At 42.4% G+C, this 27,958-nt stretch overlaps 2 long non-coding RNA genes and 1 pseudogene across 2 annotated transcripts; all 3 read left to right on the top strand.

The window, feature by feature from the left end:
* Window positions 1-656: 656 nt before the first annotated feature.
* LOC147335833 (uncharacterized) lies at window positions 657-1,665 on the top strand (annotated as a pseudogene).
* A 1,388-nt stretch (window positions 1,666-3,053) lies between these two features.
* Window positions 3,054-27,958, top strand: LOC147335831 (uncharacterized). Its single transcript, XR_015127134.1, has 4 exons — window positions 3,054-3,613; window positions 20,561-20,653; window positions 25,577-25,793; window positions 27,510-27,958. It is a non-coding gene; the product is annotated as an uncharacterized LOC147335831 (long non-coding RNA).
* Window positions 17,370-17,969, top strand: LOC147335832 (uncharacterized). The gene is made up of 3 exons (XR_015127136.1): window positions 17,370-17,424; window positions 17,500-17,561; window positions 17,842-17,969. It is a non-coding gene; the product is annotated as an uncharacterized LOC147335832 (long non-coding RNA).

Genomic DNA, 27,958 nt, shown 5'->3' with positions numbered 1-27,958 from the left:
CCAGTCTATCAGATAGAAACAAACAGCCGTTTACACTTACATTCATGGATAATTTAGAATCATCAATTAACCTAGCTCTAATAACTGCATGACTTTTCACTGTGGCAGGAAACCAGAATACCCAGAGAGAAACCACTGCAAACTAGCCAGACTGTGGATTTGCACCCAGGAGCTTCTTATTGTCAAGCAACAGCACTAACCAGCATGCCAACAATGTAGGAAATACAGGAAAGCCATGATTTCCTGTATTTGAGGCAGAATTCTTTTGTTCTTGCCCTTGACAGGTTAATCCACAATAAATAGCAATAGCATGCATGGGGTGTGTGTGTCGTTGTCTGCCTCTTATAACTCCAGTGATTTTCCTGTAGTTTGAAATCTTATGCGGTGTTGTGAATTCCGTGAGTTCAGCAACTAACCACTCTTATTAGATTGTTCTCATTGAGATGACATGATACAAATTGAGTTGTTGGATTTCGTACAGATCTTTAAAGCCTGAGGCAACGCGTTACTTGTAACGCGTTACTGTAATCTGATTACTTTTTCGAGTAACGAGTAAAGTAAGGGATTACTATTGCAAAAACGGATTACCGTTACTTTCCCATAGGAACGCTGCGTTACTGCGTTACAAAAACCGTGATTTTTTGCGAGAATGTCTCATGACAGTGACGTAAGCGAGTGCGACGGCTGTGGTAGCTCGTGTGTCAATAATAGAAAACATGGAGCGAGGGATAGAATACGATCGTGCAGCATTTAATACTTGGAAATACCGACATTACTTTGAATTTGACTCTTTAAAAAGCGACAAAAACATAAGCGTACGTTGTACACTCTGCATCGGAAGAAAACTTTTTTCTACGTCGAAAAATTCCACTTCCAACCTGAGCAAGCACCTAGCACGCTGCCACAAGAATGTTAAATTGACAGAAAACCCCCAGGATCCCCTCACTGACGTGACCGCTGTGGCTACCACATCTACTTCCACCGGGCAAACCTCAGATGGACCCACTCCTGCTAAACAGGTTAAACTAGACGTAAGAGCGACAGGACTTAGTGCCGCTGAACTGAAGAAGCTCGTCGCTGCTTATATCGTCGAGGACGTTGCCGATTTCCACTGTTGACTCTGAATCATTCCGACGCATCATAGAAAAAATACCAACTAAAAGTGGTGTCAAGCTGCCCCAGAGAAAGTCATTTGTAGGATACCTTGAGAGAGAATATGACAAAATGAACTCTAACTTGAAGGCTACACTCGAAGAGGCAGAGTTTGTTTCCACCACTGCTGACATCTGGACGGTAAATAATAAAAGTTTTATGGGTGTAACAGTTCACTGGATTAATTCCACATTACAACGCAACAAGGCCGCTCTAGCATGCAAGAGAATTAGAGGCAGCCATACCTATGATGTAATTGGAGCAGAGATTGAAGAAATCCATTCATCATATGGACTAGCTGAGGAGCCAGCGCAGCTGCCGGAGGAGCTCGGCGAGCGGGGAGAGCCCGCACCGCAGTCGGAGGGGCTCGGCGAGCTGGAACAGGAGATCGGCGAGCCTGCCACCGGAGGACCTCGGAGGTCCGGAGGGACCTGCTCAGTCAGACCTGGAGGTCAGTGTGCCGGAGGGACCTCTGCGTCTAGTAAGCCTTTTCTGGGATCGATTAGTAATTAGTAGTCTATTCTCCACTAGGGGGCTTTCGCGTGCTCTCCTCATTGCAATAAACAACTGCATGAGAGAAACAAGTGAAAGTCACCCTCGCGATTCTTTTCCCCATTTTCAGGTAAAGGTGTTTAAAAGTTTATATATTTGCGGTCTAAAATATTTAGGATATTAAGATAGTTAAGTTACGATATTTCATAGGTAATGTTAGGGAGTTTTTATTGTTTTATTTGCTTATGCTTCAAAAGTTATGTTATACATATTTCACCAGACAGTTTTCTGTAGAAACAGGAAGCTGACCCTGTGACACTGACAAGAGACCAGTACAGAAATACATATCCGCAGAAGTTGACTTGCATTATATTATTCTTAGAAATTGACCTGCAACACACATACTTTGTGACACACACACACACAGCTTGCACACAGACAGCATCAGGACCTGCGTAACAGGAAATGTGATAATATTTGCATATTGACGATGAAACCTATAAAAATAAACGAATACTGCAGTTCGGGGTGATTGCTCTCTGAGTAGTTCACCTGTGCAGCACGTTAAATATCTCAAGTATCTCAGTGTTGATTATTGTTAACTGAATATCTCTGACATTTAATTGGTCCTTCGAAGCCGTTAATGGACTGGTATTAATAATAATATTATGCTCCATTTCACAGTGGTATCCTTCCTCAAGTCCCGACGCCGTGACAAGCCTGCGTCGAAGTCTCTGCAGAGCGCCCTCCAGTAAGGGTTGAAAGTCCAGGGACGCTAAAATTCTGTTAGGATGCCTGGGTCGTTGACCCAGGGTATTTGAGTTTATTATATTATTTATACTTTTTAGTCTTTGGTTTCTTTGAGTTCTGTCTTATGGTTTATGTCTCTGTCTTCTTTAGTTGCTCTGTCTCCCCTCAATGGTCAATGGTCAATGGTAACTTTATTGTCCCTGATGGGAAATTGATTCGCAGTATGTCAAAACAAAACAAACAACAAACATACAACCAACACATCACGTACACTCATTAAAAAAATTCTATAATATAATATAAGCCTGATAAAACAACCTAGATTTTCCATCGAAAAAAGTGCAATGTGCAATGGCAACAACACTTACAATTTAGTGTTGTTAATTAAGATAATAGCACTAGGTACAAACGACAATTTGTGTCGCTTTGTCTTCACTGCAGTCATTTTATAACGACGACCTGATGGAAGCAGTTGAAAATCGTTAAAGAGAGGATGATCTGAGCACAACAGGACAGAAGTTGCCTTCCTCAGCACCTGCCTGTTATAAAAGTCCACAAGCTGGACCTGAGACCTCCCTGAAATCTTGCCCGCCACTTTAACCAGATTGTTAAGTCTGGTCTTATTATCCATGGACATACTACTGTACCTATCACCTGTATCCCCTTGTCTAGTTCGCGTCTCTGTGTATCCTTAGTTCCTATATCCCCGTGTTCAGTCAGTGTTTGTGTCTGCCCTGGTCCCACGTCTCTGTTCCCTCTGTAGTGCCTGCATGTGAGTCTGTGTTATGTGTTTCCTGTTTTACTTTGAAGGTCTCTGTCTTATCTCAGTGTGTTCAGTTTACGCTTCCTTTTGTCTCGTCAGTTCTGATTTGCCCCAGCTGTGTTTCCCTCCTGTTATTCATTCCCTGATTGCTCCTTCTGTGTATTTAAGCCCTGTGTTTCTCTGTGTCCGTGTCGCGATCTACCGTTTATTTTGCTGTGTGTTTTGTCAATCCGCCGGTGTTAGTTTATTTTTGACCTTTTTCCAGTTATGTTATGTTTGAGTTCAGCATTAAAGCTGTTTTGGTTTAAGTTTCTCTCTGGAGTCTGCATCTTGGGTCCTATCCCTGTCCGCACACAGCCGTCACCTAACAAATTCGGGTCCCGGCCGACGTTATACAGGCTCACGGCGCTGGGGCTTGAAGGTGGACGCCCGACAGGCTGGCAACAGCGAAGCCAGGTGATTATTCCACATTTGACACACCTTGCGTAAAATTATCGGTGTTTAGGGTGACACTGTTCCAAGAAAACTCGTCCTACGGGGACTGGCAGTTTTAAGACTCGCTTGTAAGACGAAACTGGCAGTGTAATAGACACTCGTTTCGCGGTTAAAAAAAAGCTGGTAGTCTGAATAAGAGACTCGCCTGTAAGACGAAACTGGTAGTGTAATAGACACTCGTTTCGCAGTTAAAAAAGGCTGGAAGTCTAACTTTACTGGAAAGTAAATAAGTGTACGGAACGTGTCAACTAACATAGGATAGAAATTGCGCGCATAAACTGTTTTTACTGTTTTGTTGGTGGAGTAAGTTGATTTAACAGCACATTAAGGTGGCTGAACTACTCCACTGAATTGTTTACCGTTGATAGCTCACGTACTGGCTGAATGAGAAATTAAGTTGTGCGTCATCACGTAAAATCGACAACCGCTTTCAAGAATCGCTTGAAAGTAGAAGCCTGATGTTGATAACTTATCTCATTCTTCGTGCCAGTGACAGCTTCACGGGTCTCTGTATATTTAACTCAATAAAATCCCTAGTAAAGAAATCTTCTACAAAACGAAACCAAATGGTTTGCAGTCCCTCTGCAGTAACTATTTTAAGAGGAACCTTACAAACAGAACTAAACAATGAAATATAGTTGGCATGACGATCATGCCCAGATTGTATAAAATAAATAAAAGGAAATCATTCACATGAAAACCTTTTCTATAAAAAAGAGAGATGCATAAGGTAGATTAAGGCTGTGTCATTGTTCAGCCAAGGAAAGTGTGTGAAAAGGTAAATGTCTCCAGCCTGGGTGAGGGTGGGACTGCAGCCCACCCTAAGCCCTTGATGGATACAAAATAAAATATAGAAATAAAAATAATAATAAACTGCTTGTTTCGGCATGCAACAGAGAGAATGAATGTGACTGAAGGTTGGATCTGAGATGAGGCAAACAGAGGACCAGTCTAAAAAGTAGGCACAAACCTGTTAAGAGAAAAAGCAAATTTGTACAGATTGGATGAATTCTAAATTATCTGTTTGCTGAGTAAGATGATCCTAACTATTAAATTGGCTGAGTAGTAGTATAGTGATTTACACTGATAAAATGTTGTAATATACTGTTGTTATTATATAGTAAGAAAAATATGATAATATTAATAAAAATATAATATTAATGACAAGAAGTATCCTAGTAAGTATGATGTGAGATGGATAATTGTTATGAAGTAGTCTGCATCAAGCTTAAGGTTTGCTCAAACTCAGTATAATGACATATGAGATGAAGAAAATAAAGGCAATATCTAAACCAATTAGGTGCATAGAGGCACTTACCCTGCTTGAAAACCTGTCATTTATCCTAGATAAATATTACTGAGATGTAGAGCACATTTATAATGACAACTAATAAGCCAAACCCTGTAGATAATAGCTAAAGCTACAAGATTGAGAAGCTGATTTAAATATGTGGACACTACTAAGCTAATGAGCGAATTAAACATTTTTATTTATTTGTTTTTAGAGCAGAAGCTGCATAGAGGACAGCACAGGGAGCTGTCTATCAATGAATAAGGAAACACACATACACAAATTGTTACATGTGAAATTATTTTTGGAAAAAATCAGAAGTGAGATGGTTTTGAATTAAGAAATCAGTGAAAAGATGCATGAATTAAACCTGATAATAACATACAGAGGCAATGAAGGAAGCAGCTCACACTCACTGAACATTAACATGCATAGGAAAAGTAATGAAGACCTGCTTACACTTATACACATAACATGAGTTGGTATTTCTGACCAGAGAGAGGGAAACGGGTAGTTTAAGTGCTCATGATAATAATGAAAATGTCTTAGTTGTGTTTCTTTAGGAGCAAAACAGACCTGGACCAATTCTCCAGGTGCAGCGGTCGGAAGAAACCTATAGGTTAACATGACTGGACATGTCAAAGCAAGTTTCTGGTTGAATTGTTCACAGCGCCATGTCTCCATAAACCTGACAAGTGGGCCCTAACTTGTGTCTGAGGACAAGGGTTGCTGTTAATAAGGTGGGAACTTAAAGTTTGAGTTAGCAAATTTGGGAAAGAGAACTGACTGCTTAAGCGGAGAATTGTGCAGGAGTCTGAAACACTGCAAAAGCAACATGCAAATTCACGTACATGATTTACAAATGCCCAGTTTTAGAGCTGTAAACTGTGAGCAATTCAAAGTGTGTGTGTGTATATATATATATATATATATATATATATATATATATATATATATATATATATATATATATATATATATATATATATATATATATATATATATATATATATATATATATGTGTATGAGAGAGAGAGATAAAAATAAGAAAACTTTAACTTCAAAGTTGAAATATGTAAGATGTGTGAATTCTTTGAAAAACTAGGGGGTATCTAGGAATGCCTCAGGTATAAACGTAATGAACAAAAAAACACAAAGAAGAAGCAAAGAGCAATGGAAGCACGGACGTGTATAACCTAGAACGATTACTTCTAGGCTCTGAACACAAACACTCTGTTGTCAGATCTAGCAGATCCAGTTGTAGTAAAAACTACCACAACTTACAGGCCAGTTAAACCACAATATCCCTTAAGCACAGAAGCAAAAACAGGGATCAGGCCAGTAATTGCAGATATGGAAAAACCAGGCATTTTAGTAAATACAACTGAAACAACCTGTAACACTCCGATTTTCCCAGTGAAAAAAGCAAACACGGGGAAATATCGACTAGTACATGACCTTAGAGCAATAAATGACATAACAGAACAAATTCCACCTGTGGTGGCAAATCCACACACAATTTTAAATCAAGTGACACCAAGAGAACAATGGTTCTCAGTTATAGATCTTTCGAACGCGTTTTTCTCTGTGCCATTACATCAAGATTCACAAAAGCTATTTGGATTCACTTTTGACAACCAGAAGTTTACCTATATAGGGTTGCCTCAGGGATTCCAGAAAAGCTCTGAGAAAATCCATGTCATTTTGCACGCTTCCTGCCCCAGGTAAATTCCTGCTATACGTTGATGATATTTTGATTACAGGCTACACACAGACGGATTGCAAAGCAAACACACACAGTTTTGCAACATCTAGCAGAGCAAGGCCATAAAGTCTCACAGCATAAATTGCAATTGTGGAGCCAAGAAGTAACGTACCTTGGCCACAGACTGACAGGGCTAGGCAGACAGCTGTTAGACAGCAGAAAAGTAGCTGTACAAAATGCTCCTAAGCCTGTCACCAAACAACAAATGAATGAATGAATGCTTTATTGGCCATATGCAGGTTGCCCCACAGAGGAATAGGACCCCCCCCGACTTACACACACAACAACAAGACATCACATGGGAATACAGTCGGAGACCGGCAGCGTTGGGAGAATAACACTGAAAAAATTACACAACATTGGGAAAAGTACAAGAGGAAAAAAAGAGACCTCTTCACACGCTGGGCAACCTATGGGAGGACAGCATGAGAACAGGAAACAAAAAAAACTCCTCTGCACAGAGAGCACATTAATGTCCACATCACAACATCAGAGCACATGACAAGCCACAGGGGATGGATAGGGGGGTGGGGGGTGATTCGAAGGAACACAGCAGTCGTCCTGCACCATGCTATCATTTCAGCGCGGCACGCAGACCCGCTGCCTTCCCCCGCAGGAACAAGCATCGAAGGCGTTTGGAAGGGAGGGGGATGAGTGCGTGCTTATCAGTGTAAGTGTGTGTGTGTGCGTGTCCATAGTTCAGCTGAGACAGTGTCCTTCGCTCTATCAGGCTAAGTAAACAGTCCTCCAGCCGAGCCAGGTGTCCTTCATGGGATGGGAAGAATAGTCATCACACAGTCGTTATCAGGGAGTTGTTTTGGTGGGCTCCAGCCTTGGAGCAGCTGGCGCCGTGGTGTCCAAATGTAGAATATTGTTGATTTCTCCTTTATGCGAGCAGCGAATTTAGCACTCTGACACTGGGGCCTCGATTTCCCGTTGGAGCGCTGCGAGCCTCCCCATGATGGTATCAAGCTTCTGTTCCGTGGTGTTATCATTCTTTTGGTTCTGAGACCCCACAGCTACAGTGAGCCGTTCTGCGATGTTATCCAACTTTCGCTCAAGGGTGTTATTGTGAGCAGGCCCCTCTCTGATGTATCCCATCATACGCTCAATGGTGTTAGTTTGAGTCTTCACGGCAGCTGTAAGCGTCTCCAAGGTGTTACCCATGCTGCGTTCGGTGTGGGAGGCCGCGCCTCGTCCCATCGCTTCAATTCCAGCGGTCAGCTTAGGGGGGGTTTGAACAGCTGGTTCCGCTCTCTTATTTCTCCGATAAGTCAGGGCCAAGCCAGCTCCGATCAGCAAGAACCCTGTTATCATGGTTCCGAATAGGTAAATATCCTCAGCGTCCTCGATAGACAGTCCCGCCAGGCACAAGATCCTCCAGGTTTGCCACCCATCCATCGTGTATCCGGCAGGGAAAGTCCCTCCAGGGCACTCGGGCTCTCCCGAGCCCAGACTTCTCGTTGAGAAGAGGGTGTCAGTAGCGTTCAGAGACCAGTTGATCAAATCCATAATTCTGTTAGGTTTTAGAGAACGACAGTGAGAGACTGTTCAAGGGAAAAGTAGTGCACGCGAGACAAGACAGGACACAAGAGGCTAAGCAGGGAAGATAAGGGGAAGGAGGAGAGGAGAAAAGTGCGACCGCCTTCACCGAGAGCCAAGTAAGAGAATGATGAGTTATTTAGGTCTCTGCAACTTTTGCAGATGTTGGATACCTGAATATGCACTGCTGGCCCAACCTTTGCAAAACCTGATCTATGGCAAACACTTAGCTCTGAAAGATGAAATAGAATGGACACCAGAGGCAGATAAAGCATTTATTGACATAAAACTTGCCCTGCAAACAGGCGCAGTTTTAGCTTTGCCTGACTGTGACAAGCACTCTCCTTCCTGCGGAAGTAGATGGTGCCGAACACAGCTGTATGCAGAAGCTAACTGAAAAAATGAAACCCCGACCAGACATTTTTAGTACACTGCAGCCTACTGTTTTAGAAGCGAAAGCCCTTACTTCCTCTTTTTCAGCACAGAGTGCAGAACTAGCGGCTATCATACGTGCATGCTGCGCAATGGTCGAGAAATAGAAATATATATAAATATTCACACTGACATTTAATTGGTCCTTCGAGCCGGATCATATCATAGTCGTTTTGTGCACATAGACACAGCGGTTTTGAGCCTCAATTTGGTACTGTATAACGGCCATTAAGCTAACGGCAGGAGCTAGAACTGTGGCTATTATTATCCATTTGGTGAGGAAACATGTTCCGATACATGTATATTAAGCACTTTAGTATCATGGTTTATTATTTAGTCTTCCCTTCCACCACGTCACATTAAGCAGTACAGAATGTGAAACATTTATGTTCATTTTCATTGCAAAGTCAAAATCACACTCGTGATTCTTTCCCCCCTGTTTTCAGGGGTGACACAACTGATGAAATCAAAAATCTAATTATCAAAAGCATTGTACAATAAACATTGCTTTTTTTTATTTTATTTTCTTGCACTGCCACCACCTGGATTGTAAAAGAACATTACACTATATCTGTTGCAAACTGACAATCATAGCTGGACTGGCCATCGGGCATACCGGGCATTTGCCCGGTGGGCCAATGGTAATCTTTCGTTTCTATGGGCCGATGTTTTTTTTGTTTTTTTTTTTCCCGTAAAGGTGAAAACAGTGAAAGATGGTGGATTGGACAGATGCTGGCAAATGTGTTAAAATAACTCACTTGTTTGGTAGTGGCTATGGTGGAGCTTTCACAGATTCAGTAAAATTAGCACGTGGTGGAGGCCAGCAGGTGGATGAGGGAAAGAGGAGGCTGAGGAGGAGAGACCCGAGGCGGCCGCCGGTCCGAGTGTCAGGTGAACTGAACTTCAGGTAAGAAGTTATGACCTGCAGTCTATCTGGGTCAGATATGAACCAAGTTTTGGTGTAGTTCATTTTCGTTGTGCTGACTTTTTACAGTCAGTGACAATAACTCGTACTGTGTACTAGCTAGCATGACGGAGTTTCTATACTGCTGGGCAGGGGCTATGATGTTACTGATAGTGAACTTTATTTTATTCATAAGGTTAGTTAGTAGAGTTGCCAACTGTCCCGTAAAAAACGTAATCCTCTCGTATTCAGAGTTAATATTACGCGTTTCGTATTGCGCTGAAAACAAAGGCGATTTGTCCCGTACTTCAGCTAGAATGGAAAAAAAAAAAGACACAAAGCTGGAGTTATTCTGTGTCTTTACGCTATCAGCTGCCTCTTCTCTCTTTTTTTTTTTTTTTCTCTCCTTTTGCTACTTCAATCACGAAACTTATAAATGATCAGCTGATGATCTGCCGCAAGTCCTGTCTCTGTTGTTTGTTTATTGCCCACTTTGCGCCAGAAAGAGGAAACCAGCGGAGGTCGCATTAAACAACAGCAGCACGTTTAAGCTTGATCAGCTGTTGTTAGAATTTGTTTAATATTACTTTCTAGTATCAGCTGATGTTTGTTGGAGCCACAGCTGTAAAAGCTGTTGGTCATGATATCGGCTTAAATATCCTGGTGAGAGGGAAACATGAAGATGAAACCAGGAGATGTCCTTACTGAATTATCAGAGCTTAACAGGTGATGGAGAAACAGGTTTACCTTTTAGGTGACATGAATGAGTTGAAGTTATGAACTGTTTCTGAGAGACAAATAACAGCAGGATCCTTTTCTAAGTAGCGGACAGCTGGTAACTAGTGATGTGCGATACCACTGATTTCCGATCCGATACCAAGTAATATTCAGGGTGGTATCGACGATACTGATCCGATACCGATACTTTATTTTATTTATTGTATCTCAAATTATAGCGTCATAATGATTACAGGGCATCAGATTACTTCTTCTTATCACTTAATAATGCAGGGTTCATCATATAGAAATAAAAAAACTAAAGTTGTGCCTATTTGAACACCTTGCCTGCCTGCAGCACTAAAGGACTCCGTGAGAGACGTCTGTCTCGCCCTAGCAGCATCTGCCCCTCTCCTCCTCTTCAGTTCGCCTCAACATACACACCTCATATTCTGCGATATGATTTACTCTGAGGTGTTTGACAAGGTTAGTGATGTTGCCACAACCATACATGCCAACCCTCCCAATTTTTCCGGGAGAATACCGAATTTCAGTGCCCTTCCCGAAAATCTCCCGGAGCCACCATTCTCCTGAATTTCTCCCGATTTTCCACCCGGACAACAAAACTGAAAAACCATATCGCAGAATTCATAGCGGGCCCAGCCAATTCCAGTTTCCTTTTGTTTTGTTTTTTTTTTTGTTTGTTTTTTTTTTTTTTTTTTTTTGGCCTGTCCCGTTTGGCTCTTTTGCCATCAGAATTGTTGTCTAAAGGCAAAGAAAGATGCCTAACGGATTTACTTTACCAAACTGACCATCCCAGCCTTGCCGTAATGGTCCATTTGATTCACCTTTTATTGTTTATTTTATTTTCACTTACTGAATACGGGACAGACTTGACTGGGGGAAAGAAGGGGAGAAAGAAAGAGGGAAAGAGAAACAGCTGAGAAGAGGGACGGGGGAGAAGGGCAAAAGACAAAAACCAACAGAACGGGCAGAGAAAAAAAAATTCCAGTTTCCAACAATGGTGGCAGCTACTTAGTTTTAATATCACTCTTATTTGTCTTTCTGGGTCGCAAAAAACTTTTAACATATTTTTAGGTGAGAATGTGGCTGTGTAAACTTCAAATATCTGAGCCAACTGACACATTGTTTTCAAACCCCCGCGGTCTTTCGCTACTCGGGTTAAACATGATATATAAGTCACTTTGATAACTTAAAAATGTTATTGTTTGGCTTTTTCAGTGTTTTATTTGTTCGTGAGTAAATCGGTTTGGCTGAGATTAAAGTTATTAGATTAAACTTTATTAATCCCTCAGGAGGGTTCCTCCGGGGTTTTCACACAGCTGAATAAACGTCAAACAGAAGTGTGAGACGGTCGAGAGTTTACGTCAGCGCCCGGTTGTATTCACCCTCCACCGAGGGAGCTCGTGACGTACAACCCGGCTTTCTTTAGACCGCGAAGGCCAGGTCTTCAGGTGGACCCATATGGAAAAGATATGTATAAATCTTATAAAGTTTGTATCTGTCTTGTGTGAAACTTGTATGAAAAGCATATAAGTGTGAAAACAGATATAAGATCCCTTAAAAAATTATATAATGAAACTTGTATGTTTTGGATACTTACTAAAACAATGTATGAAAGTAATGTGAAAGTGGCCACTTTCATGAGTAAATCATGTAAGCCTTATTTGATTTACTCATGAAAGTGGCCACTTTCATGAGTAATCACATAAGTTTTTACTATTTCTTTTCCATATGGGGAAGCAGCCTCTGAATTTGGACACCCGTTTCCGGGCCGGCCAATAATAACAGTTATTTAACGTATTTTATCCGATAAATAAACCCTGTAAAATGTATTTATCACCCCCCCCCCAACAGACCTTTTGAATGTCTCCCTAGTAGGCTACGGCCACAACACCTCACTCTTGGAGCACTTTTTTGCCACATGTATCTCAAACCACGTCTCAGCTGTTTGTGGAGGTAAATTACTTCCGCACAATTACGCTCAGCCATTGTTGTGAGTGCTCACGCCAAGGCGCTGCGAGACATTTATACAGCCGTATTTCGCACATGACTATGAAAGGCGGAAGAGGAAGTAGTTCCTTTGAATGTAGACAATCCGAATGTTATAGTTTCTTTCCACTGTGTTCCTGATAATGATAAACTACAAATTTAATCTAAATTACTAAAATATTGATATTTTAATGTGAGAATCGATTCTAGAACATAAATGATTGGTATCGGAGGAATCGATATTTCAGGATTGATCCGCACATCACTACTGCTAACTGTGCAGGGGCGGGTGAAGCAAAGTTTTGGCAGGGGGCAGGTAAGGCATTAACAGGAATAGGAGGGCATGAGGTTCTGGGGGCGCTCCGTCTCTGGGCTGGGGCCCGGGCCGGGCCTCGGGGGCTCGGGTCCTGGTTGGTGTGTTGCCGGGGTTGTGGGCGGGTGGGTGCATGGGGGCCCGGCCCTGGAGCAGGGTGCCGCCGGTGCATCGAGCCGCCTGGGGGGCTCTTCAACTGGTGGGGGGGATGGTCACATCTTGCAGGAGCTTTCTTCTCTCAGGAACTCTCTGCAGGAGGGGGAGATACAGGAGAGGTGGAGGAAGATCTCAGCCTGGGCGTTTACCGTCTTATGTAGTCTGGAAGATGTGTGGTTGGTGGGGTGGGTGCAGTTTTCTCTGTGGTGGGGTTGGGTGGACTGTCCAGGGCTCTGTGGAGCCGGGGGGCGCTACTGCACTGTCTGATGGGCCTGGGCCCCCCTTCCCTGGCGGGTCGCGGAGGGTGGGAGTGCCTACTGGGGTCAGCGGGGGAGCTGGCCCCAGGGAGGGGTTACCTGCCCCTCCCTTCCTTCCCTCCCCATCTCCAGCTGCCTCCCTCTTCCCGCTCCTCCACAACCACCCACACATGCAGGGCCTTGGAGTGGGGGTATGTCACCAGGGTGCAGAGGAGGCTCCCCCCCCCCCCCCCCCCCGTCCCCTTCTGGCTGCCTCTGCCTCAATTTTATCCCACAACTTAGACATTCACATTATTCACACTCTCATTACACATACATATAGGATCTTGGGGGTGGGCACAATCACGGAGTCCAAATCACCATCAGGGTGTATACCTCACCCCTGACGTCGTTGCCCACCTCTCAATTTTAAATACACTTAGTCATTGAGGGTTAGCAGGAGGGACTATGCGCTTACCTGCTGCTCCTTGGCAGGTAGCTCCATGCCCTCCTGGGTTTTAATTGCACCTTAGAACACATATGCATCAACACTACAATGAGCGGGTGGAGGGAGGTTTGGAGTCTTCTCTCACCCCCATTCTCTGCGGCCTGCTGGAGCGGGAGGGCTAGTAGGAGGAGTTGGCCGTCCGACTGCGGTCTGGGGTGTGGGGCCTCCCTGCTGCGGAGTCGGGGTGGTCTGCCTCTCCCCACCGCAGGGAAAAGGGTAACACCACCTGGGTCTGGGTGCAATTCCCCCCTCCAGGGGCAAGGGTACCTAGACCCGGTTTGTAGAGTACGCTTGGGGAGTGTGATTGTGTGTACAGCGTCTCTTTATGTCTGTCTCCACGTTGGTTGAGTGTGGAGTGAGTGCATATGAGAGCATGAGGGTGGGAATGGATGTTTGTGTCTGTGTGTGCCTGTATGTCTGTGTCTATATGTCAGGTTGGGTATCAGACGCCACCTCTCTGGGGACACCTCAGGCCCTCCAAGGTTTAGAGGCCTATCTCCACCCACCACCACTTCCCCTGCCGGTGGCGGACTCCCTCAGGTGTCGGTGTGTTGGTGGTTCTTTGTGTCTGGGGGTGGGCGTCCGGGTACACACCGGCTCACTCCTTGGCGGCCGCTTGTCGGGGCCTGGGGCCTGGGGCTCGCTCGGGCCCCTTTGGAGGTGGGGTGCCCCCGGCCTCTCGGCCTAGGGCTCGGTCACTCAGGCGCAGCTGGGGGCCGGCGGAGCTCACGGGCGCGTCACTGCAACTCCCCCTGACTTCTGCTCCGCGGCTGCTGGGCGAGCCCTCATCTGGGACTCTCCTCAGCTCTTACTGGGACAGTGGCGCGGCTGCCCCTCTGTTGGTCTTCCATGGTCTCTTGTGTTCTGGGGGCCTCTGGATGTCTGGAGTTTTGATCTCCTCCATACCCGCTTCACACCCTGGAGGACGGGGCTGTGGCCCCCCCACACTCCCTAGCAGATCATTACATGGAGAAACCTTTGGAATGCAAGCATGCTGATCCACACAGGTATGCACACATGGGTATTCACAGACGCGGACTAAAGCTTTCTTGGCTGCTGCCTCAAAGCACACTGTGCGCTGTCTATCTTGCGTGCTGCACAATATCGTTTATTACTTAGTAAATACTGATATCTATGACTAGCTAGTTTATTGTGATGGTGCTTTGTTTTCTCTATTATGTTGCTCTTTGTTGTTTGCTGTCTCCTCTGTTTGTTTTTGTTTGTTTGTTTTTTTTTTTTCTCCATACAGGTGACCCAGGAGTTGTTTTTTTTTTTTTTTCTCTCTCTTCCCCCCCTTTCTCACCGTCTCTTCTCCCCTTTGGTTTTCTTTCTTTCTCTCCCCCTCTCTCTCTCATTCATTCCCCCTGTCCTATTTATTAAAAAAAAAAAAAAAAATGACAAAGGATGAACTGAAGCTCTGCCATCACGTAATGTCGCATACTGCTGTTTCTGATGTCATTTAGAAAAAAAAAAAAAAAGGAATAGGAGGGCACAAAAAATACGTTTCTTTCTTATTCTATTTTAAAATGTCTAGCTTTTAACAAATAATTATTCGAATCTTACAACCAAAGTTTTCATCTGATGTCACATGTATAGAAATCCATTATTGTACATAGTAATTTTTTTTCAGGGTCCCAACATAATTTCTTCAGAAGTAAGTACTGTATATCATCGGTGTTGGTCAAGTTACTTGAAAAAAGTAATCAGTAACTAATTACTGATTACTTCATCAAAAAAGTAATCCGGTTACTTTACTGATTACTTATTTTCAAAAGTAATTAGTTACTTTTTAAAAACATGATTTACAACCTGAATAGGTGATAAAGCGATAGATCTTTCAGCCCAATTCTACTTTTTCTGTTTGTTTTTTTTTTGTTTTGTTTTTTCCTTGGAAGTGACATCAGAAACAGCAGCATGTGACATCACGTGATGGCGGAGCTTCAGTTCATCCTTTGTCATCCCTTTTTTTTTTTTTTTTTTTTTTTTTTTTTTTAATAGGACAGGGGGAAAGAATGAAAGAAAGAGGGGGAGAGGAAGAAAGAAAACCAAAGGGGAGAGGAGATGGTGAGAAGGGGGGGAAGAGAGAAAAAAAACAAAACAAAAAAAAAAAAAACTCCTGGGTCACCTGTATGGAGAGAAAGAAAAACAAAAAAAAACAGGGGAGACAGCAAACAACAAAGAGCAACATAATAATAATAAAAACAAAAAAGCACCATCACAATAAACTAGCTAGTCTTAGATATCAATAGTTACTAAATAATAAACGATATTGTGCAGCACGCAAGATAGACAGCGCACAGTGTGCTTTGAGGCAGCAGCCAAGAAAGCTGTAGTCCGCATCTGTGAATACCCATGTGTACACCTGTGTGCATACCTGTGTGGATCAGCATGCTTGCATTCCAAAGGTTTCTCCATGTAATGATCTGCTAGAGAGTGTGGGGAGCCACAGCCCTGTCCTCTATGGTATCAAGCAGGTATGGAGGAGATCAAAACTCCAGACATCCAGAGGCCCCCAGAACACAAGAGACCAAGGAAGACCCACAGAGGGGCAGCCGCGCCACTGTCCCAGTAAGAGCTAAGGAGAGTCCCAGATGAGAGCTCATTCAGCAGCCGCGGAGCAGAAGCCAGGGGGAGTTGCAGTGACGCGCCCGTGAGCTCCGCCGGCAGCCAGCTGTGCCTGAGTGACCGAGCCCCAGGCCGAGAGGCCGGGGGCACCCCACCTCCAAAGTGGCCCGAGCGAGCCCCAATAAGCCGCCGCCAAGGAGTGAGCCGGTGTGTACCCGGACGCCCACCCCCAGATACAAAGAACCACCAACGCACCGATACCTGAGGGAGTCCGCCACCGGCAGGGGAAGTGGTGGTGGGTGGAGATAGGCCTCCAAACCTTGGAGGGCCCGAGATGTCCCCAGAGAGGTGGCGTCTGATACCCAACCTGACATATAGACACAGACATACAGGCACACACAGACACAAACATCCATTCCCACCCTCATGCTCTCATATGTACTTCACACTCAACCGACGTGGAGACAGACATAAAGGGACGCTGTATACACGATCACACTCCCCAAGCGTACTCTACTAACCGGGTCTAGGTACCCTTGCCCCTGGAGGGGGGAACTGCACCCAGACCCAGGTGGTGTTACCCTTTTCCCTGCGGTGGGGAGAGGCAGACCGCCCCGACTCCGCAGCAGCAGGGAGGCCCCAGACCGCAGTCGGACGGCCCACTCCTCCTAGCCCCCCAATTCTACTTTTTCTGCATAATCCATCATACATAATGTAATCAAATGGAAAAGTCTTTTTAAAACTTGTTTTGTTAGTTTTAATCTTTTAACTTTATGCATCAAGTAAAAATTTAATTATATGCCCCATTCTCTGACTTGAAGAAATTAGTTTAACATTTAAACCTATTTTCTGCACATTCCAGCACATAAAATAAAATATTTTTTGTGTTTACACTCACTCTTTCAAATAGATGCAAGTAAAACACAGCAGAAAATAAATAAAGTCAAAGACTAGCGGTCCTGTTGCTCTATTTTCACCTGTAAAGCAGGAGTGGCGTAGGCGGAGGTTTACCCTGGTGCAGGTGTGCCGGAGCGGTCAGTGGAAGAATCCGCAAGTTTCTCTGTGAGTTTCCCATTATGTCGTAGCGCACTCGGTGCTTGTGTAACCCACATAAAAATAAAAAGAACTGCATTTATAACTAAATTGGAATCTTAAATTCCAACCGGAGTGTGTCCGTGAAGGCATCGCGACGCGTTGTGACGCACGCCACACCGCGAGTCTGCACATGCCTGTTGTGACCAATCACATTCGCAAGGCACCGATATATGCCTTCCGGGTTGTCGCCTCGAAACGACGCGGGGGAGAGGCGTTAGCGGATGGAAGCAACAGGTACGTGGGGCGAGCGCTTTTCGCTGTTTACTATCTTGACTTGTTTTTGAATTAATTGTGGATTGCGTTCAACAGTATTTTGATACCGCCGCGGGTAGATGCGTGGGGCTCGTATGTGACATCGCACGTAGTGAATGGTGAGTTGAGTCTGAATGTTTGTTTGTATTTGTAACCTGTATCGGTATGCCAGTGCTATTAGCTGATGGGATAGCTAAGGCTGAGGCTTACTGCATTACTACTACTCTCACTTTACGTGGCTGTAGTTTTGTTATTTGAGACTGTCATTTATTTTAATTCATTACAATGGTTGGATATGTATTTGTTGTATTTTCTCATGAACTTTATTGTGTACACTGGAACTAAAGCTAGCTTGGGAAATTTAGATGAATTTTGCTAATAGTGGTCCTGTGATTATAGTGCAGGCTAGTGGTGCCCTGGAGAGACCACAGCGACACCACTACTTTGGATGGCGAGCTAGGCCCAACGAGCCAGAACCCCAGCTACAACTTCCTGCGGTCTGGTAGGAGGCTGCTGCGGCCTACACTCTCCCCCCTGGTTTTCAGTCCCCCAAATCTCACTTTCGAGATCTCAGTCTTGGAATCTCAGTTCTGATCATCACACTTCCAATTTCAACCTGTTACAGACTGTCATACGCGTTGTACTTATATCAATCATGAAATAGCAACTTTATGGACATTGTCTGTCGGGGGTTGGAGGAGGTTGCTGCACCACTGTGCAGCGGATATTTTACAAGCTTGAATTATGTTTTATCTTTTCCCTGTCTGCAGAATTTGTAAATATTGGTATTTGGTAATTTCACTTTATTTTCACTATAAATAATAACTGTAATCACAATATCTGTGGTTGTATGTTTATTGTACTTCACTCACCTCCTAGAGCCGAATCTGATATCTTCTGAATTAGCCCAACTACTCTTAACCAACTTAAATTATTTTAGCTTATGTACTTGCTACACTTGCTTGGAAGTTTAGGGGTTTTTTTTCGCTGTAAAAAGAAGTTTTCTTCCCACGCCTGAGCCAAGGTGTGAAACTGGGTGTGGGTCCCAATCAGCCACCCACGCCCAGTTTCACACCTTGGCTCAGGCGATTAGAGGATCATCAGGGGGTCCTTTTGTCCCTCTGTGGGGGGTTACTCCCACTAGGTTTATATCTGGGACTCTCCACCATTTGACCTTAGAACTGAAGAAGCTTCTCGGATGAGAGGTGAAACGTCTTCAAGCAACTTAAACAAGTCCAGACGCTTTTCTTTGCAAGCTCCTTTGACTACGATGACCTGGATGACTGAGAACCTTCACAGACATATTGTCAGATGAGATTAAATGTAACAGCCAGTGGCACATTAAACCTTAAAATGGTGAGCAGTGTTTTGCTTTTATTCTGGGGATTTGTGTGACAAAACTATGCATGAATTGCTTCAAGGTAAATTTCTCTCATTTAGTAGGTTTTCTAATTGGCAGTGACATGTATATAAACCTTGACGTATACAAATGTACTGTTAATGATGAATCAGTTCATACTATTGAAGAAATATAGTATCATCATAATTCAACTATTTTTAGATATTGAATTTATAACACAGAATTTTTATCCTCCAAATTTCCTTGCAAAAATATTCACCTGCAAAAATTCACCTGCAAAAAATTTACCATTAAATATTCACCTGCAAAAATTCACCTGCAAAAAATTCACCATCACATATTCACCTGCAAAAGTGATTAACTTGAATGATCCAAGCCAGAGCAATCAGCACTAGATTGAGTCGAGCGGCTCTCAGCCAATTAAATTACGCTGTTTGATCACATGACACTGTTAGCCAGCAGCGTGTCTCCTAAAAGAGAGCTGTTTAAAGGTGAGTGCGTTTTTCTCCTAAATAGAGATCATTACAGAACGCCTAGTCCTACTTAAAATCCCATTCATTTTTCTTTTCTTTTATTATCTACTCGAACTAAGGAAAATGTTTGATTAACTCCAAGACAATATCCACGCCTTGCTCTACATGCTAGCATCCTGCTAACCGAGCTAACCTTTACATCAGGGGTGTCCAACTCAAATACACAGTGGGCCAAAATTCAAAACTGGAACAAAGTCGCGGGCTAACGTTAATATTTATTGAAATATATTTATTCCTCCAGATATGAGAATGAATCTTTTCTTATGGACTCAAACACGTTTTGCTGAAAAACTGGATATGGAACAAGCAAAGCTTAATACTAAACAATATATATATATTAGCTGTATAATACCACAAGGCCATCTCTGATAGTAATTTGGTATGGCTTCGCGGGCCAAATGTAATTAGGCTGCAGGCCAAATTTGGCCCGTGGGCCAGAGTTTGACACCTATGCTTTACATGCTGTGCTTTAGAAAATAGGATACTCGGTACAAAACAATACTTCGCAGATATTGATAGATAGACGAACACTGCAAATATAATGTTGGAAACAAGAATGGCATTTGGTGAAGGGGTAAAATACACCATGAATAAAGCCATAGAGTGAATGGCTGCCTTGGTTGCAGAACGGCCTGATTTAATGACAAGAACGGGGAAGAGTGAGGTGAAGTGAACCAAAGCCACAAAACACGGTCAGACAAGGCGGGAAAAGGGCAGTGATCTGTCCGTCAGTATGAAGTTGGTGTGTGCTTTGGTGAACAAAAACTCCAGACCGGTAGCAGGAAGATGGGAGACTCGTGTTTCACTGAAATAGTGGTGAATTAAAACATCCTTTGTTGGGGAAATTTAGGTGTAAATATTAAAACAGAAATATAGGATTAATATAACATACAATTAGGGATAAATGTAAGGAACACAATGTAAATTATATTGTAAAGTCATTAAAACAGCATACTCTGATTAAAAGAAACATGTAATTGGGTAGGATAATAATAATAATAATAATAATATTGAGAAACACGTACAAGATGGGCATGTATACTTGTACCCAGAATTTAACAACTATAAAGTTGCAGCATGCCAGACCATCTTGATTGAATGTAACTTTGCTCCGCACAAGTTTTATGGTAGACATATTCATATTGGTATCTAATAAATGATTAATTCTTAGATTTTATCGAACGTTAATTTATAAATTGTTTCTGTCTTTATGTGTTTGTTTCAGATTATGCAAGATGAAATTATTCAGTCAGCAAGACACTTGCTGCAGTTGCAGACATCATCCAACCGAACCATCCGTTCAGCAAGAAATGACCAGGTGAAAAAGTCATAAACTAAACACTCTGCATGAGCATGGAATTTAGGATGCAACTTTATATCTTACCTGCTCTACACTCAGGGCTTGAATTAAAACAACAGTCAATCACATAAAAAATACTTTTGGTAGTTCTTTTTTTTTTTTTTCCCGATATTTTTATTAAAGTTTTTGCATCGACTTTTACAAAAGACAAATTGAACAATATGCCGTTTTCTTTTTAAAGAACATAAAGCAATATAAGACATACACTCCCACCTCATAATTATAGCAGTACCAGTGGGTGTACAAACAGAAAAAGGAAAAAATCCAATCTAATAATACTAGTAACAAACCCTAGGGTACAAGACAACAGTTCCTGAGTGTACAAGGGAGATGTGGAGAGTATCCAAAACCCCCACCTCCACACAGACACATAAAAACCAAAACACACAAACAAACAAAAAAAAAAACAAAAAAAACCCCCCACACATGATAAGTGGTCAGCTTAGTTATAGGGATAAATCAATTCTGTTAGAGAAAAGAAATATGTATAAAGTAGTTAAATAAATACCATCATAGGACGCAGGCACAATAGAATCCATATACTTAAGCTTAGGCCTCTTACTTGAACATAAGATAAGAAAAAATAAAATATGATAGAGTCTGAGCTGGCTAATTGGGAGCATTGCGAGACCGCAAAGTCTGAACATGGTCAAAAAAGGGTTGCCAGGTCTTAAAAAATTTGGCCGTAGACCCGCGCAGGGTGAATTTAATCTTTTCGAGTTTGCTAAAATGCAGAACGTCTCTGATCCAGATTTCCCAGGATGGGGCAGAAGGGGACTTCCAACATAGCAATACTACTTTTGGTAGTTCTGTGCCTCTGTCTCTCTCCTCCAAACCCAGATGGCTGCTGGTACTGAACCGGGTTCTGGTTCTGCTTGAGGTTTCTTCTTGTTAAAGGGGAGTTTTTCCTTTGCACTATCGCTTCATGCTGCTCAGTGTGAGGGATTGTTGAGGTTGAGTCCATATGTCCTGGGAATAACTGTTGGGCAATGACACCATGCAATCTTCTGGGATTCCTTAGATAAAAAACCTGTGAACCGCACTTGTCCTTGGTCTTCACAGCTCACCTTTTTACAGTTTATTGAATCAAAATGCTCCAGTTTAGGCTTAGACATGATGTCCAAAACTTGAGGATAACTCTGGCCAATCTAATTCCAAGTAGAGGCTATTATGTTTCAAACGTGCTTGATTAGAAATCTCAGTCAATCCTACATCAATCAAAACAATGCCACCAGGCATTTATGGTGACAGAATAAATTAAGCGAGTTATTTTCATAAGTATTACAAAAATTTAATATGTGAAATGTAACTTAACACAAAAAATTTTAAATGTCTTTTAAAATCTAAACACATAAGGAGTGTAGATAAAACACAATGTAAACTAAATTAACCCTTTAAAGCCGGTCAGAGCGGGCACGCTGTTTTGCGTAACTATTTTTAAATCCCGGTAGCACTGCAACGTAAGCTAACGCAATAATTTTTTTTGCATATGAAACTGGAGGAGTTGTACTTACATCTTATGTCATCTGCTTGTCCAAGGTCATGGTTTCCTTCCACATATAGCTTTGCAAAAATTGCATAAAAACCACTTGCAGCAACAAAAACATAATATTCCAAAAACACGCTTTGCCGATCTGATCAGCTGTTCGTAACACTTCCTACGTTGGAATAGACGTCAGCGCGAACTATCACATGTCCGCCATTACCTGCCCAAAACCGGAAGTGGCGTCATTTTCGCGGAAATGTAGTTTTTTTTTTTTTTTTTTTACCTTGATGGCCTCACCAGCCTAAACTGGTGTTTTTAAAAGTTATCTTTGACTTTATGACTTTCTGAATAGTTTCTGGGATGCTTAGAACTCAAATTGCACTGCTGGAAATAGTTTATTTTGATGCACATGCTGTTTAATTTGCATTATAATATTTATTTTCATTTTTCCTGCAGTATATAAAAATTGTGTATTTCAAAAATAAAACTATGAAGACACTCAAAATAAATTTCCTGTGGTGGGAAACTATTTTGTGCAACTTTTTGGAATTTACAGTTTTGAGGGATAAACCTCTTAACCTTCTTATTATGTTAAGGGTCAATTTGACCCATTCCAGTTTTTGTGTTGACCAAAGTACTGGTCATCCTTTCTTTTTCTTCATGAAAGCTTATGACTTTTCCTTATCTGGGGTCATGAACTGGTGTGTAAAATATGGACACTTTGATGTGTCCTGGAATGTCTCTGCAGTGTTTGTATACAAAGATGATGTTGCGGGTCATTTTGACCCGCACACTTTTATGTAAGTAAAAAGTTGTTCAGATCCAAAATAAACATTTCTCTTTGATGTACTTTGTTTTGACTGCTTCTGAATATACATTCAGACCCAGGTGTGCATGCAAAAAACGTTCTCTCCCCTATTCTTTTCACTGTTCTCATGTCATTTCAACACACCAAAAATGAGCTCCAGAAGGTTGACGACTGAAGAAGCTTTATCACTGCTTTTCAACTGGGATAGTGATGAAGAAGAAGATGTTTCAGAGACTGAGGACAATGTTATTGATGATCCAGACTGACAATTTTCAGACGAGGAGGAGAGTGTGCCGCCATCTCTACATCAAATGAAAACCAAGGAATGCAGCAATCATCATCCACAGAGGAGACATGGACATCTAAAGATGGTAATATAAAATGGTCATTATCACCACACCGAAGTCAAGGCAGGCTGTCATCTTCTAATATCATCAAAATGACTCCTGGTCCTACAAGATTTGCCATCACACGAGTTGATGATATTCAATCAGCATTTCAACTCTTCATATCCCCTCCAATAGAGAGGATTATACTGGACATGACTAACCTGGAAGGGAGGCGTGTATTTCAAGAGAAATGGAAGCCACTGGATCAGACTGACTTGCATGCTTATATTGGAATTCTGATATTAGCTGGAGTATACAGGTCCAAGGGAGAAGCAACTGCAAGTCTATGGAATGAAGAGAATGGAAGGCCAATCTTTCGAGCAACAATGTCTTTGGAGACATTTCTCAAGATATCTCGTGTGATCAGATTTGACAACCGTGAAACCAGAGCTGGTCGACGTGAAAGAGACAAACTTGCTGCAATCAGAGATGTATGGGATAAATGGGTGGAAATTCTACCTTTGTTGTACAACCCTGGTCCCCACGTTACTGTTGATGAGCGCCTTGTCCCATTCAGGGGTCGCTGTCCTTTCCGACAGTATATGCCCAACAAGCCGGCCAAGTATGGCATCAAAATATGGGCAGCCTGTGATGCAAAATCTAGCTATGCATGGAATATGCAAGTGTACACTGGAAAGCTACCTGGAGGAGCATCTGAGAAGAATCAGGGGATGCGTGTGGTGCTGCAGATGAGTGAAGGGCTGCAAGGGCATAACATCACCTGTGACAATTTCTTTACATCCTACTGGCTTGGAGAGGAACTTCAGAAGAGAAAGCTGACTATGTTGGGAACAATCAGAAGAAATAAGCCAGAACTTCCCAGTGAAATTTTGAAGATGCAGGGAAGATCTCTGCATTCCTCAATATTTGTTTTCACTGAGAAAGCAACAGTTGTTTTATATTGCCCAAAGAAAAACAAGAATGTTCTTGTCATGAGCACAATGCACACAGATGCATCTCTGAGCACAAGAGAAGACAAAAAACCACAAATGATCCTAGACTACAACTCCACCAAAGGAGGAGTGGACAATCTTGACAAAGTCACAGCGACATACAGCTGCCAGCGCAAGACAGCTCGTTGGCCCTTGGTAATTTTCTACAACATTTTGGATGTGTCTGCTTACAATGCCTATGTCCTGTGGACTGAAATCAACCAACATTGGAATGCGGGTAAATTGTACCGACGTCGCCTTTTCCTGGAAGAACTGGGAAAAAGTCTTGTCACTCCCAAGATCCAGATGCGAGTCAGACCAGCTCGATCCCCAGCAGCAGCAGCTGTCATTGAAAAGGTCAAGTGTGCACCATCCAACCAATCTGCAGTGGATCCAGTGGATACAGGTGTAAAGAAACGAAAAACGAGAAGACATTAAAACAAGCACTGTTTGTGAGAAATGCAAAAAGTACATCTGCAGAAAGCACACAGTCACATTCTGTCCATCATGTGGACAAAATTGAAAATGTTGAACACTGAAAAACTGAGAAAATCGAGCAAGTTCAAAAGAAATGTGTTTGTAAAGAAGGAAAAACTTTTACTAAATTGTTCTTAAAAAGAGTTATGGTAATTCAAACTGTATTGTATGTCTGTGTTCTAAATGTTTTTCTAATGGAAAATAAAGTTGCTATTGTTTTATTGTACTTTTTTGACAATTCTGAGTGGATTTACGCAGCACGGGTCAAAATGACCCGCAACATAATCAATGTGATTTTTTTTCAACATAATACAAGGGTTAAATTTCTCTAACTAGAAATATATGTTAAAAAAACAAAAACAATTTTCAACTTTTTTGTAGTTTATTGCACTGTTTTGCAATTTATGTAATTACTATGCACTTAATGCAGACATATTATTAAAATTTGGGCTATAATGGTTGTATTTATGTATAGCAACTTGAAATGCTCCCAAAAATGGCTCCACAGCATGTAAAAATATAATATAAGCACTGGCGGACTTGGTTCTATGGTAGGTCTTAAAGGGTTAAAAGTAGGCTATTTATAGAGCTCCTCTATAGTGTGTCAGTTGAGGGCTGTCAGGGGAGCCCATCTCTCTTTAAGAGGAGCCGAACTCTGTCTAGCTCCCCCGTAATTCCAACCCTGTGTATACTGCAGTGTTAGTGCTGTGTTGAATTTGTATAAACAAACTAAAAAAAACTATTCATAATAGTCTCTTTTAAATAATTTTGTTAAAATCTTTGTGACAGGTCTTTTCCTGGTATTTTTGCAAGAGGAAAGGGCAAAAGGCGGTTCCCTGCTACATCTCTGGTGCCTGCTAAGAAGCCTAAACCTCTTGAAGTGGTATTTTATTTGCTCCCAAAACAAATGGAGAAGACCCCCAAAGAACATGAAAAATATATCCACACACAGGCAGGGATGGGTCAAAGAACAGCACATCTTGATGAGAGCACAACATATGAAGAGGTATAAACTTATTCTTTTTATTCACTGATCAAAACTGAGAAGTTTTCGCTTAATAAAAGTGTTATTGAAGGTGACCATCACTGCAAGTCACAGGTGGCATTTACAAAAAATAATATTATTATTGGATATTCATTATTAATCATGAAAATGGAACTATAAAGTTTGGATTGAAAAAGATTTTTTTATTACACCATGCCTTTATATTTATCTGTCTCGCTCATGTCAGACAAAACTGACTAACTTTTTGTCAATATCAAATAAACTGAGAACTAAAAGGAAATTCTCAATCTCTCCTTGTTGTATAGCTTAGCTTTTCAAACAGTTTTAACAGTTACTTTAGTCTGACAAAAGCCGAATGACGAATTAGCGCTTCCAGTCAGAGACTGAGGCTACGTCCACACGTACACGGGTGTTTTTGAAAACGGAGATTTTCCGTTTTCATTTTAAAAAATAATCCCGTCCACACATAAAGGGAGAACGCCGCTATGAACATGCCAAAGCAGCAGGTGGAGCTAGAATCCTAACCGTGCAGAAATGTTGGCCAATCAGAAGTCTACAAGGCTCGGTGGGAAAAAGTAAACAAAGCTGGGGCATAGAAGCAGAACAGAGTCGTATGTGTGGAGGGACAGTAACTGTGTGTATATGTAAGCATTTAAACACTGCAGAGAGTAGAATTAACAGTATTGTAGAAATTCATTTCACTGAAATAATAACGTGGCGCACAGTGTGACGTCAAAAAATGCGCAAACCTTTGGCGCTGCGTTTTCTCCGTTTTTCTAGTCCACACGTAAATGCAAAAATGGAGTTTTCAAAAATATCCACCCTGGCCGGAGTTTTTGAAAATCTTCGTTTTCAGTGACCAAAAACGCCATTTACGTGTGGACGAAAGGTGCAAACACATAGAAAAATCTGCGTTTTCAAAAATACCCGGGTACGTGTGGACGTAGCGCATGCACCAGTTTATTGTATTTCCAGACTTGCTTTCGGCACAATTTACAGTGCACCCTACTCTGTTTTTTGTCAGACTTGAAATAGCCGAAATACCTTCACACTACGGAACTTCTATGGCTCTTCCGTTCGACAATCTCTCCGGCATTGGAACCATCATCTGTTTTCTCTTCGGTAACCTTCGGTCACGCTCGGTTGATTTTTCTAGTCGGCACACTCATTTCCTCCATTACCCGGGCGGTGCGGTGGCTGGCTGCTTCCCAAACAAATACACATGTGCGGCTTGGCACTTGGCACGTAACAAGTCTCGTGACGTGACGCTGCGGCTGTGATTGGTTCGGTTCTGCGCTACTTAATTTGGATTGGCTGTTCTTTTTTTTTTTCCTTTTTTTTTTTTTTAAAGAGGACAAGAGCGGCGAGGTCTATCGCGATAGTTTAATTTTTCTATCGAGAAAAAGTTATAACGCGATACATATCGTTATCGTTCTATCGCCCAGCTCTAGTATGGCTACAAGTGTTTTTGTATATTTTTTGTCCCTCTCGCTCCCCTCTCGGGGAGAGGGCTCTACCGGGGCGGAGTCAGAGCCTCTGGCTCCTGCACCTGCGAACGATCAACTAATCAACGCTCTCACTACTTAAGGCTGCCACTGGGAATGCCTTGTCGCTGGATTATTGTGTAACACTTGTCAGTGTCTTCACTAAGGCTCATGCTTCTCTCTGAGTTTCCTTCATGCCGTGATTTAACCTGCTCTCTTCTCCCTGTATCAGACCCTACCTGCCAGCTTAAGGGCCGCCACTACTGTGAGAGTAAGACCTGTGTGAAAGAGCTAATCCCAAGCGTTGGAGGAGGATTGCTGTAAATAGCCTGCCTGTGTTTCCCTCACCGTGCCTGTGTTCCCCGGAGACCCCCACAAGCTACCTGTTTCGTGTATTAATAAACTGTGAACTTTCGATCTCAGTCTGCCTACGAGTCCCTCCTGAGCCTTGACAGTCTCATTCTTATCCACATTTTCATTTTTAAATATTTTTTCTTTGCAATGTCTAAAATGTAACCCTCCAAAAATGTAAAATTAAAAAGCTTTAAGTCAACATTAAAACATTTGCTACTAGGCCATGTTCTTTTCCCTTAAAGCTTTTTAAAGTCTACCCTGTGTAGAAGTCACTGTATTTTACCAAACCTAGGAAGCGTTCTGGCTCTCTTTCCCTGACAAATAAAC

The sequence above is a fragment of the Aulonocara sp. 'chitande type north' Nkhata Bay genome, linkage group LG3 (assembly GCF_057382095.1).
Source record: "Aulonocara sp. 'chitande type north' Nkhata Bay isolate Kocher_YH1m ecotype deep benthic linkage group LG3, A_spYH_male_GT1.1, whole genome shotgun sequence".
NCBI lineage: Eukaryota > Metazoa > Chordata > Actinopteri > Cichliformes > Cichlidae > Aulonocara > Aulonocara sp. 'chitande type north' Nkhata Bay.
This window is presented reverse-complemented; position numbering and strand designations above follow the sequence as displayed.